Source organism: Cygnus olor, chromosome 12 (genome assembly GCF_009769625.2).
Source record: "Cygnus olor isolate bCygOlo1 chromosome 12, bCygOlo1.pri.v2, whole genome shotgun sequence".
NCBI lineage: Eukaryota > Metazoa > Chordata > Aves > Anseriformes > Anatidae > Cygnus > Cygnus olor.
In genome coordinates this window covers 15,601,972-15,615,749 of record NC_049180.1, presented here as the reverse complement: position 1 = coordinate 15,615,749, position 13,778 = coordinate 15,601,972, and the positions used below count along the sequence as shown (strand labels likewise).

Genomic DNA, 13,778 nt, shown 5'->3' with positions numbered 1-13,778 from the left:
TGTTGTGGATATAATTCATATTCAGAAATCCTCTGGTGATTTTCTTGAAAAACTGGTTGAGATTTGACTTCTCTCTGTGTCAACAGAAACTGTGCCCTACACATTTCATATTCTTCCTTTTTGTTTTATGCACTAAATCTGAAAAATATTCAGCAGAATAGTGCTGTTCTGATACATTTCTAATTTAACAACCAGCAAAGCCACACGGGCTAGAAATAAAAGATTACCTTAAGGAAAGACATGAGAGGAAGCCAATTATACAAAGATGTGTCAACGTGTGCAAAGTTTATGAAAAACGATCAGCATTACATCTGAGTCAGTCCTGACTTTATATGGGTTACTTTTTTATTCCTGTTGCTTTAGAAAGCTATTTGTTTTTTTACAGTATTAATCTTTCTGTTTAGCCAACAGTCCATAAATGTGCCATTTTGTTATTTCAGATTAGGGAGAAACGCACATGGTATTAGACAAACACAGCAAGAGGTAATACAAGTGATATACTTTGTGAACATGCAACAAAAGTGAGGTTGCTTTTTCTCTTGTGATCTCTAATAGTCAAGAGAAGTTCTCTTTTTCCTGTAATCATGAATCTAAAGCCATCGACTATGTCAAACCAATTTTCTGCATGTTTTTAGAGCTTCCTCATGACTTGGTTCCAATATTCAAACACTTGTTAAATTGTTATCAGTATTCTTATTAATTAACATTAGGTTCTTGCAAGAAAACGGGCGATCCGGAAAAAAAAACAGGTAAAACATTTAAATTTACTAACTGACCCCAGATCTCAGTAGAAACACGCAAGATCTAGTCCTAGGACTGCCCTTGAATAATGTCGCATTCAGCATCCTAAGAGTACTGCAATTAAACCACAGTCTAATTAGAACACAAAAGACTTTTTGGTAATGAATCTTGCTGGCAAAGAGCATCTTCAACACTTACTTCACAAACAATAGCAGTTGTTGAGGGATGCTAAACAAATTTCAGAACTGGGTCTTTTCACGGCAATTTGGAATATTTGAGATTTTGGTCTTTGGTCCTCAGTGTCAGCTAGTTATTTATGTTCCCAAAATGTACTAATGATCTCTAGGCAAACATACACCATTTAAAAAATTTACCAGTGTGCCTGTGATTACATATGGCTTTCCAAGGGAAGCCTGGCCTATCCCTTTCTGACCTATTTTCCTCCAGTTCCGCTTCTCTGTCCTCTCAGCTGAGTGCTGGAAGCTGCCTTAAGTGGGATAAAAATAACAATAAAAACCCAGCGCCTACAGCAACCCTCAAGCTACAGAAGGTGAAAAGAATTACATTCTTAATTCACAAGACTCTTTTTACATATAATCATTCCTTTTAGGTAAAGGTCAAGTTACAAGATTTTTTGCATTATGCATAGTGATTTCCATTTTGGCTTATTATTCGGTGGTATAAAATTTATGATGTCAGATTTCATGACAGTTAAACCTGAGTTTGTTCTGTTTCAGAATGACATCTGGGTGTAGAGAATAACAAAGCTTCTACATTAAAATGGCCTCATATTTTTAGGCCAGCTCCTATGAAAGACATGAGAACAGCAGATACTTCAACAGATGTTCAGAAAAATATTTTACTTTTCAAGTGCTGCTGAACTAAAATGGGCGTAGAGTTGCATAATGGGAAATGAATCATTACAGTCAATCATGAAAAATATTCAATTGTTTGGAATCAAAGAGTTTGGAAAAAAACTCTTATTTCAGTGCTATTGCAAGATATTTTATATTCAAAAGCAAATAATCTAAGAAAACATTCAATGCTGCTGCTTAATCCACTTATGTGAAAAAACAGGTTCTTCAAGGAAATAAATGTATAAAAGCACATGTTTTATTTGTTAATGCGTGTAGCAGATAATGATTTTTAGCTGACAGTACAATTCTTCATTATGGCAATGCAACATCCTTAGTGAAAATTGAGTAGTCTTAAGGTATTCTGTGCTGTTCATTCATGCAAAGAATTCTTGTCAAATATTTTAATGAGAAGTAAAGTATGGCAGTCGAGATTAAAAGTCAAGGTGACCTTTAACTGTGGAAAACAGTATCTACATCTCACCTTACATTTTTTTTTAAGGTCATCACTTCTCTCTTGAAGTTCTATTCCTTACATAGGAAAACACCGTGCATGGAAAGAGCTAACTAAAAACTGTTCTCATCTCAGAATGAAGCTCAACGTTACACCTACTTTAAATCACACACATCCTTTGGTATAGGCCTCAAATGCTTGCTGTGGTGTCTTCAGCAAAACGAGCAAGAAAACTGCACTTTAGGAAAATAGGGGATGTACACCCACCCCATGCTTCAGTAAAGCAATAGAGTGATGTCCTACGAGCTGTCACTCCTCTCTAGGAAGAAAGGCAGGGTTGAGGCCTCTTGTTCCAGGAGAAATGGAGTGACCTGCTTTCTGCTGTCACGCTCCAGGCTGCACAGGTTAGTTGAGCAAATACTCTACTCCTTGCACGTCATGCAAAGGTTCTGCTGCATGAACAAAATCCTCCACCCTCGATCTGGCCTTCAACAAGTACCAGAATAGTTTGGAAACATTGTTCTGGTTACTGGAGGTGAAATACAAACACGTCATCAAATACTGGCTTTTCACAATGTAGTTTAATGTCTACTCAAAGTAGCCGTGGCCAAGGGGCGATATCTGTACTGCAGCCCCCTCTGCTAGAGACCCCCCAAGACCCCTCTCGCTGCCCCAGGCAGGATGCCAGGTCTGGATGCCAGCCTGCAGAGCCCTGCATTTGTCCCTTCTGCCTCCCAGCCATTTACCCCTCTACAACTGGAAGAGGTAGCAAACCTGAAAGAAGGACAAAGTCCTAGAAGGCCTTAAGCTGTTAAAAAGAAACTCAAAAAATAAAATAAATAAATCCATGTGGGTACAGAATGAGGAATCACGTGGCAAGGGCAGGTTGATAGAGACCTCAAGGCTGGTCCAAAATATCAACGTGAACCTGCTCTCTCACTTACATATTTTGTCTCTCAATTTATTCACTGATCTCTCATCTTCGCTCACTTTCCCACACCAAAAGCGGTTCAGGTATAACATGACATTAGAGCAGCGATAAGGCGTACAGATCACCACTGGTTTATGTCCAGCCTGCTTGGCATGAGCTGCCCACGAGCACAGGCAGAGAAATGAATGTTTTCCTGTATCTGTCCACAAAGATACATTCTTAGTTATATATACTAAGAAGATTACTCACAGAGAATCATTAATCATCTTTATCACTACCAAACATAGTATCAAGCACATACAAAAATGTGTTTCCTAATTGCTACTATGGAGACAAAGGAACAGAGGAATGGAAGATGAAAATAAAGTACCAGGTGTCATTTCTTCTGAAAAATTGTATATGAAATAATTTAATTAATGGGTGATATCATTTATACAAGGTTCTAAGTGAATCTTAAATAATTATAATACCCAAGCACAGTAAATCAGATTTAAAAATTGCCTAAGAAAAGTATTGTGGATAAAGTTGCCAAAACATACAGTAATGGGATGAATCTATTAAAATATGGCAATACTGGTATTGCTTTGAATCACAGCCTGAACTTGCAACAGCTCTAGACTTAACAGATTCTTTATAGATTGGTGTTCTTCCCCATTAAGTTTAACCACTTATTCTGAAGACCTGTTTACTGCATACTGTGTAAATAAATGACTGAGACAATCCACATATTTTTTCTAAATACTATAAACTGATTAAATAAAGTGAACAAAAAGATACATCATATGTTAATTATTTCATATATATAACATACATAGAGAGCTCTCACATTTCGGGCAAATGAACTTACTGTATGTTTCAGGAATTTCCAAAGAACTTAGTGAAAATCAGATTTGAAAACATTATGCTACTTTCATTTAAAAAATATTTTAACACTTACTGGTTGGTTGCTAACATCTGAAAAACAACACATCCTGCAACTACTAATGCTAAATACTCCCCTCACTGAACACACAACTGTAATTAAAACTCTAGTCCACTATTTTACGTTTATTGAAAAGTGCACAAAATTCCTTTTTTTAGCCACTGAGGAGACTTGGCACCAGCTATAAAAGATTTACTGATCCAGTACTAACTAGAGTACGTCACGACTACCCAAGTGCCAAACAGTGCCTTTGCACCAGATTGTGATTTACAAGTAAGGAAAGGAAACTGGAGTACTAATTAGATACAAAACCCAAGGCTTAAAAAGTTGTGTATTTATAATTAAGGTCTTGCAAAAGACAGAGTCTTTCTATAGTCAAGCTTTTATACCAAAATCTTTTCTCTAACAGAAATCCACACATGGCATTTTCTTTACTAGAATGCTGAGCTCAACATTAAAGAAACTGTTGCCACTCTCAAAAAGAAGTCATGCAACTTTTGAATTGAAATACTGAAAAGATTTCTTTCATTAACAGCTGATGTTATTTGATTTTGATTTAAAAAAAAAAAAAGTCTACCAACTTTACAATGGTCAGTTCTGAATTTTTGGATCGTTTTCCGTATTTCTTTGCTTTTTTCCACCAGGACAACTAACAAGGCACGTAAGAAAACTGTGTCACTGGAGTTTCTAATTCTAAGAGATGATCTTAACCCTGTTATCTTTGGAAATAGATTACTTGGGATAGGTCACACCTCACACAAGACGAGACATTTGAACTGTAAAAGTGAAGCAAAACTGGTCCAAATATCTGAGGGACACATGATGCAATCTTATATTGGATCAAGGCCACTGCATCAAATGAAATCAGCCCGGATAAACCAGAAGTGCCAGTGCTTGGAGGACGACATCTGTTAGCCAAGCTACATGCTAACAGTCAGCAGGCTTAACCCGACGACACGTGAGAGATTTCATCACTGAAACGACCCAGGTTCCCAGAGCTTATTCTGGTAGATAATAAGGGATTTACCACATCAGCTGGTATGAAGGATGCGAGCGAGAGCAGCAAGCTTTTCCAGAAACACCTACTGACACTGCGGTCACTTTGGATCCAGTTTCTAAGGCACAACCCCGAGGCCGATGCCCATCAGCAGCTCGGGTGAAGTGATAAGCTGAGTCAGAAACTGAGTCATAAGAAAAGGGATACAGACAGCGCAAAGGAAGGGGAAAGCCGGATTTAAGATTTAAGCTAGTTCTGGAAGGTGCATCATGCATCTATTTGAAAGGTAATGTGAAATTGCTCTGCAGTACTTACAGCTTGTAGAATTCACGACCAACATACGCCTGTGTTTTTCAGAGGTCCAGCTCCACAAGATGTGAGTCAACAGCCAAATAACGCATAACTTCATTTCAGCCTTTAGGTAGACAAAGCGTGTAGAAAATATAAAACAAGAAAAGGATGTATAATTTAATATTGATGGTTACTTGAAATACACCAGTTATGTTAAATACACTTATAACAAGGCACACTTCCACATTTGGTGTCTATTTAAAACCTTACTAAGAGCAAAGGACACAGAAGAAACAGTCTGTTTGATCTGTTTTGAAGCTATGGGAATAGGAAACAAGTTTTCCTGCACCATCTCCCAGGACCATCAAACAGTCATTTCTTACATGAATAAACACACAGCCATATTTGAAACCCTTAACCTACTGCTCACAAAGAAATCCCACTTGTAGGCACAGTTGTTTATTAAGACTAACCTTAGTTCATTTTCCAGTCATATTTCAGAGATAAGCAAAAATTATAGAAATAAAAATGTCTAGCAGGTAGTTTCATTTACCTCTTTTATTACAAATCCATATTCAGATATGTTAATATAAAGATGTACAATATTACATAAAGGGCACAAAACCTGACATTGTGACACCGGTGGTTGAATGGTTCGCTCATTGTAGCGGCTCTTATTCAGCTATTTTCTAGTGCTCTCATCAGTCTTTTGTGTGAAAGTCTTTGGTGAGAGTCAAGTCTGAACTGATAAGGCCTTGGAGACATAATCACTGGCCTTCATTTTCCATTGACAGCACCACACAGCCAATTCACAAACATTTTCATATTAATATTGAGCAATTTCCCTACATTCTAATCCATCAAAGTAGGCTATTAATCCTTTCCCCCGCACTGTTCTCTATTCAAATGCTAACAATTTTCTTCTCACAAGCTAAAACATTTGTCCTACAGCCACTCACACAAAGACACTGTATTGTCAGCAGTGATTGATCAGAGTATTAATATGAGGGATGTGATGTAAATTGTATCAACGACACCGCACAGACATGCAGGAAAAGGTCTTTTTTAAAGGATAAACCAAATGCAAAATATAATAATTTCTCCAGGAACAGTCTAAAGCAGGCTGCCCAGTGCATTTTATGGAAATTTATGAAGATATTTAGGGGTGTAAAAGGCTTTTGGCTTTAGAATACAAAACAAACAGCAGGGATGCCCTGTGTGCCGGCACCCGGCAGGGAACAGCCTGCGGCTGGGACTGGCTCATGGGCTGCTCCCAGCAAGCAGCAGGAGAGCCACCGAGGGGCACTGGCTCTCTAATGCCAAATTTTATACAAATGGGGGGGGGGGGAAAAGAAGACCAGGATAGCCCTTTAAAGGGAAAGGGTTCTCAACTTACGTGCTGTAAAACCCAAACACCAAGGTCAGAAAGCAGCTCTGCCACCCAGCCGTCCCTGGTGGCCTCATGGATGGACAGAGGACACAGGGCACAGATGCTCCTCACTGGACAGCACAGCGAGCATGTGGAAAAGGACAAGTGCATCCAACAGGTCACCCCTTGCACCCCAGTTTCAAGCGATTTGTGGTTATTTATTAAAACAAGGGATGTGCAATCTTAAGATGCTTTAGGCCTCCCATGTGCAAATACAACCAGCAGCTTCTGCTGGGATTACAGAAGCTTAGCACAGCAGCAGAAAGCAGAAGGGCGACGATCCATTACAGACACGGCTGCGTGAAGTGGACGTGCTGTCTGCAGCGGAGGGGTGAGGAGGGGAGTCTGTGGGTGCCCAAAGTTTTTGAAGAGCTGACACATCCTGGCACAAACCAGGGCAGTTTCAGGGATGCTGCAGTTTTTAGCAGGTCGCAGCGACTCTTGGCACAGTGCTCAGCGCTTCGTCCCCGCCACGGCATGTGCCCTTCTCCCTGGTGTGTGGGCAGGGGACACCAGCACCAGGCACTGTCAGCACGTCCCAGGCAGCAGCTGGGTCTCCTGCCTGTGCTGGGCTTAACCCGCATCTCTAAACCTCATCCAGCACATGGGCACTGTGGCTCAGCGGGTGCAGGAGCCGTTTGCCTCCCACAGACTTGGGGAAGGGTGGGAGGGGACCCTGCTGGTTGGTAAGACGATGACTGATCCATCTAAAATAGTGATTTGCTCAGGAGTCTATACAGAAAACAAAAAACAACCCCCAGACTTGTAGAACAACCCCTTTTCTCCATTTCTGAACATTGGTGGATGCAGGGAGGCCTGAAAGCTACTGCTGCTTCGCAGGATGAACTTACTGGTGGCACAGAGCACGCCACAACCACCTCCATTTTTAAAACCTCCATATTTTTTAAGAGCCTGCATTTCTATGCCATGACACCGTGTTTCCACACCACTTACCTTCGGTACATTATATCTTTACAATGAGTAGTTAAAAACATTTGTACTTTAAAGCCACTTAGGAGCTCTTCCAATTACTTACATTAGCATTCTGGCAAACACTCAGTCCTTTTCAGTGTTGAGTCAGAGCCCTGAGTCTGCATCAAAAAACCGTCCAAAAAGCAATTTTTCTTTTCTCCGCTCCCAGACACCTGGAAAGGCTACCAGGGGTTCTGCTCCAGGAGGGAAGAGGAGGCACTCGCTGCCTGGTGGAGTCCTCCCCGGGAACGACAACTTTCAGGGCTCACCATCCCATCTCCCAGCACCTAAAGATTCCCAGGAGACATGGTGAGAGGCCAAGGAAGGAAGCTGTTTTTCCTCGCAAAAGCCTGAGGCCAGCAGATCCACGAGATAAGACATGCAGAGCTGTGACTTTTTGGAGAGGGGTCGAGGAGGAGCGCCCAGCTGCCTCCCTCCATGGGCCGATGACTCAGGGCAGCCCTGCTGCAGCCATGAGTCACCATCCCACGGCGCCACCGGGGCGTGTGCTGCAGAGGCAGCCTTGGGGATGAGGTTTGAAACAACGGGCCCTGGCCACTTCGTGTTGCTGAACGTCTCACGGCAATTTTATATAAATAAGGGTGTTTGCTCTAGTTGAAATATGGCCAAGATATCAAGGTTAAGCTTCCACTTATATAAATTAAATTGGATAAAGTATTAGTCATTTCCTGTCCCAAGCTGTTATGCATTGTGATGTACATTATGAAATAGTAATTTTAAACCCAGAAATAGATTGACTTCAGTTTTAATTGAAATAATCTTTATTTTGTAATTAATCTATTATGTGCCGGAAGACTGATTTTCTTGGGTTTTGTGCTTGGGCGTTGCTGGATAATGTTTGCTGAAGTGGCTCTCATGCAAAAAATAAAACCCTGAATTACATTACTGTAAAAATCAAGTCTCCGATATATCACACTCCAATTAAGCAGAAACAGCAGGAAAAAGGGTGCCACCTACTAAGGGGTTTACTATCAAAACAAAATACACGCACCAAACTCCCAAAAGACCTAACAGCACAGAGACCTTAACATGACACAAATTTCACTTCGAAGGCCACGTAAAGATTGTGGAAACCTAGATCTGCGGGTTCGTGTTTGATTCCTTTCACTCCCTGTTTCCACCACGTCCAACACTGGGACCATTTGTCCCAGCTGCCCTCCCGAGCCCCCCAGCAGGTCCCCACCAACACTCTCCTTCCACCCCAGCTTTGGCAAGCTTCAGGTCACACCTACAAAGGCTTCCTTTAGCTAAACTTTGGTCAAACCCTGTTACTCTTGTTCTTTGATGAAACAAGGATTTTTTTTCAAGGCAGAACAGGTTCTGTTTTAAAGAGTTTGGTGTTTTAATAATTATTCTCAGCTGTGCTGCAAGTGTTCTAAGAGCAAGCGGAATTTACAATCATCTCTGGAGAAAGACTGCCATTAGTAATAAAGAATGGCTTTATCCATTTTTCATATGGTAGTCGCATTCACTTTGTCAGTCTTGAGATTCGATAAAGTATAATTCAGAACAATTCAAGCTCACCTTCCACTGGACTGAGTAATCAGATTAAACGAGGAAACCTCTCAGCGGCTCTCCAGAACTTACTGCACGACTCCTTATGAACCTCACAGCCTATACGCCCCCTCATTTCCTCAGTAATACATGGCTGTCATATGAAATTGTGTATGCAAGACGTACAACGAAGTCTCACAAATTTAGTGTCAGCACCAGGAGAAGAAACTTGTGATTTGGAAGTAGAAGATCATGAGTTTTAAGTTTGCTAATGTTTACGAAGGCCACGCAGTTGCTGTACGGGATACAGAATAAAAATCAGAAGTATGCACGGCTGTGAGATGGTACCAGCATGTAGACAGCAGCCGGTGTCGTGTTCCTTGACCCTGCTATTGGCAGCATTGTTCCTAAAAGACATTGCCTCTAAGGTGATGTCTCAGCATTGCATTCTTAATTAGTTGATTTTTTTTGCCAGTGGTGCTGCTTCTTAGATATAATACAGTAGATGAAAAACCTTTAAAAATACGGAGTATGACACAGTGTAATTTGGCTAAAAGATTATTTTTAAAAAAAGACAACCATATGAATTCATTCAGTAGCATGGGAGGTAGAATGGAAATTAAAAAAGGCACAAAGAAAGCAGAGGTTTATTTTGAAGTTAGGCTTCCTAGAAAAATAATAATGTATTCTTTTCTATGAGGATATCACCAAAGATAAGAATTAGCATACAGTGAAGAGAGAATACAAATGCAATTCACTGGAAAGAAATACTCACACACTGATATTTGCATCTGGATTTTTGTTGTTGTTTTGGTTTAATTTTTTTCCTATGTTTGTGTTTACATGTACTTTTGCATCACACATAAAAATATGATAACCTTTCTGATATAAAAGTATCCTGTTATGTGAGTTAATATAATTCTGAGAAGAATGACCAATTGGAGTAGTGGCTCACTGCACTAGTGAACAAGGTTTTCTGCATCCAGTGGTCCAAAGTCTGAATGCTATGCAGGCTGAATAAGGAGATGAATTTAAAATCTGTAAATGACAAGTTTGAAACTTGACTGGATCAGACAAAAGATACTATATTTAACACTTCACCCTCTATTATATTTTTTTTCCAAACTTACTTTAAATCAATTGAACAGAATAATCAAGAAGTGGTTCATAATTGTCTTTGAGCTGTTCAATTTTTCCTAGGTCTAGAACTGAAAGCATTAAAAAGTGGGTGATAATGATTAAGGTTAAATTTTATCTGAATATACCACAGGAAGATTCTTAAATGATTAGAAGATAGAAAGAGTAAAAACAAACAGAAAGAAGTTTTGAAGAACAGCATGTGAAAAGACTGGTAATTTACACAACTTCAGTATTTTATAGAAGGCTAATCAAACAGTACTCAATTTATCTTTGATCCTTCTGAAATACTCCCTAGGGCCTACTCAGTACAGAACTTCAGTGACCTTCTTCCTTGAAGAAGGAGGAGTGCTGCCTTTTACTTTATTTATATTTTAAAATACAGAAAATATCACACCGTAATAAAGCAATCAACCGGTAGTCTGTGTGCTCCAGTAACTGGAAAGGATAGAAAGTCAGTGAGTAGATAATTATTCAAGGTCAAACCTTTCTAGCGTGGTGCCAGAAAAAAAGCAAACAGTGAGGGTTAGCCAATACTTCACAAACACTTGTTTAAGGATTTCCTAATTACTATAAGTGGTTCCTCTGGCCCTGGCACTTAAAAAGGCAGCTGTATATGCATGATGTCATCCCTTCTTCCCATTATCTTTGCAGTAAATTTGCAGGATTAAGAAGCAAGCAAGACGAAATAGTCAAAATAATGACGATTTTTCGTGTTTCCTATCATTAAAAATTAATTTCTCCTGTTACAGAAAAAAAGGCAAATTGAAACATGGATGCAATTAACTATTAAAGTATATTTGAACTTTTTTTTGTCCAAAAATCAGAAAAATGCAATTATCCTTCACAGACTTTTCTGTTTCAAGACCACATGTATGCACAGCCACATCATAGCACCGTTCCTGCTATCTTACAGTTTTAAAGATAGGGATATAAATCACAAGCTGATCAGCAAGAAAATAAAATGAAGAGCCTCGAATCTCCTGGAGCACATCGCACGGGCAATATTTACCACCCTGCTATGGCTGGGCCAGGGCATTATAGCTGTTCAAGGCCGGAATATAAAATTCACAGAGTCTGTAGTTAGGACACTGCGAGAAACGTAACAAGCACAAAGATAGTGTAATATCTGCTCACTGAGACACTGCAATTAATACTCCTGCCCTTCCCCTTGAGATCGTTATCAGTTTGTACAACCATGAACGTAGCTTCTTGCTTGGGGCACCACTGGTGAACAGAAATGGAAAACCTAGGTTACATTATCTTTGCTAACTTCAGATCTTCTTGATGTTCCTCTGTCTAGGCAAACTCATTCTTAATGAGTTTGTAGCTACTTTTTTTTTCCCCCCTAATTTTTCACAATTCTTTTTTTTTCTGCATACTTAATCTTATAATCCCCACTACAATTTCCTCCCATATTTCATAGACTTTATGCCATCTGTGTACGTGTGAATATCATCAGCTCTCAGACTGGATGGAGGTCATGCTCAAGGTGGTGCAAATTGCTCAGCCAAGTCATCCTTCAGCACACAGATTAATTCCTCCTTCGTTTCTACCTGATGTGCCAGTGAATCTAACACGGAAGCCACCCTGAGGAACATGAGCACTGACATTAGCATCTCCAAGCAGTCTTACAGAGCTCCCATCTTTGGCACAATTATTTTATGGTGAATTTTTTGTTTAAATTCACCCCTGTATTCCAAGTTACCAATGTGGCCAGTTTGCCTGGTACAATTCTTCTCCCTCCTGTCCACATCTAGCAGGAGCTGCTGAATGCTGCCACAAATAGTTTGTTTTAATAACATATCAGAAGATCATGTCAACATTGTAAGCCAATGTATTATGCACTGATATGGCTCAAGCTGCATTTGTCCTGTTGTCTGCAGCTTCAGATATAACAAATAGTCACCAATTTAATTTCTGTACTACACGTTCCCCACCTAGTGAAAAAGCACTTGGTATTTTTCTTGGATCAGGCTTATTTCACATCCTGGAACTAATGATATAATTTCCCAGCTGTCAGCATCTCAAAACATAATGACAGAACTGGGTAGCTTCTACCACGGTCTCTTTTAAATAACTGCTGGTGGCTGGAATCCTCTGCCTGGGACCTTGGTCTTTGCCTCCAGGTGTGTGCAGCATCCAGAGGTGGCCACTGTGGTAATGTCTTCCCTAGAAAATACCATTTGGTTTGGGGCCTGCTCGAGAAACACTCTTTATTTAGCAGGGGAGATGCTGTCAGCTCGTATTTGAGTACCTTCTAGCAAATAGAAATAATTCCTGCTTTCCCAAAGCAGTGCTGGCAGGCACGCTCCCACCTGCTCCTGGGGTGCTGCGAGCACCCGTCACCACGGCGCAAGGAAGGGCCAAAACCACGACAAGTTGTGAATGCTCACCAGGCTCGCTGACACCAGCGCAACCCTTTCTGTTGCCTGTCTGAGTTCTGGTCAAACCAGAAATCAGTTTCTCGAAGTCAATGACTCATGGCTAAAGAAGAGTTTTTGGAAACAACCCAAACTGGCCGGTCCTTACTCCAGTTTATGGCTGCTCCCCTATTCTTGCTCCCTCAAACGACAGCGTGTGCACCTGCTGCCCAGCCCCGCCGTCATCCCAGCCACACGCTGCTTTACGTACGGTGACTTGGCAAAAAGAAAAGAAAGGGAAATGAACACTGCCATGTGTTAATATGAAAACCAAGCGCCTTACATGAAGACACACATGCCGTAAGTTATTATCAGACCCAGCCTGACCTTCTGCACCACTGATACTATCAAATGCCATCCAGCTTCCTTGGGGCCTGTTTTGATAAGGTGTATGCACAAATCAGAGTGGGAAAACACTCAGGTAGAAGCTTTAGGCCATGTAATGCTCGGAACAACTCCTACTTCTTATGCTCATTCGGCAAAGCACCTATCAGCAGAACCTATCAACGCATCCACATGAACGTACAGAACGACCTCTGCTCCAACGGGGCCACAAGGCCTTCTATACACTCTGTGGTAAGGCAACTCACAGGTAGAGTCTGGTATGTTTGAGAAAGAAATAGTGGCTGAAATTATGTTTAGAGCTATAAGACATATAGAGAAAAAGCCACACTTTCCCAATTGCCAGGAGAAAAAAAATCTGATAAATAAAATATTGTGTGTGTAGAAAAGCTGTAAGAATAGAGACGTTCCATAGTCTCATGGTCTCCACAGTCTCATAGCTCTAGCACCTACCCAGTCTCCATCTTTGATGTCCTTGCTGCGATTTCTCTCTCTCCAGAGAAACATACCTGAACAAGACCAGAATCTCCCCAGCCCTGGGGCCTGGCCCCTCTGCGGCCCGTGGAGCTCTTGCTGCTCAGGTTAGACTGCTCTGGATGTGGCCATGCTGAAGAAAGATCACGGGCAGAGCAGAAATGTGCAAGCACTGCATGCTCCAGGTGAGTACACGGACCCTCTCCTGTTACAGAGGGATGGTGAAAAACTGGAAAGCATGGGTGCGAGAAGGCAGTAATCACCACAGCTCACCTCAGACAAGAAGTGCAGTACAG

At 40.8% G+C, this 13,778-nt stretch overlaps 1 long non-coding RNA gene across 12 annotated transcripts in view; it reads right to left on the bottom strand.

Annotated features, from left to right (window-relative positions):
• LOC121076608 overlaps window positions 1–13,778 on the bottom strand; it is a 221,061-nt gene that overhangs the window by 100,003 nt on the left and 107,280 nt on the right. For all 12 annotated transcript variants that reach the window (XR_005823605.1, XR_005823606.1, XR_005823613.1 and 9 more), the window contains one exon: window positions 5,215–5,314. This is a non-coding gene — a long non-coding RNA (uncharacterized LOC121076608). The remainder of the gene's footprint in view (window positions 1–5,214; window positions 5,315–13,778) is intronic.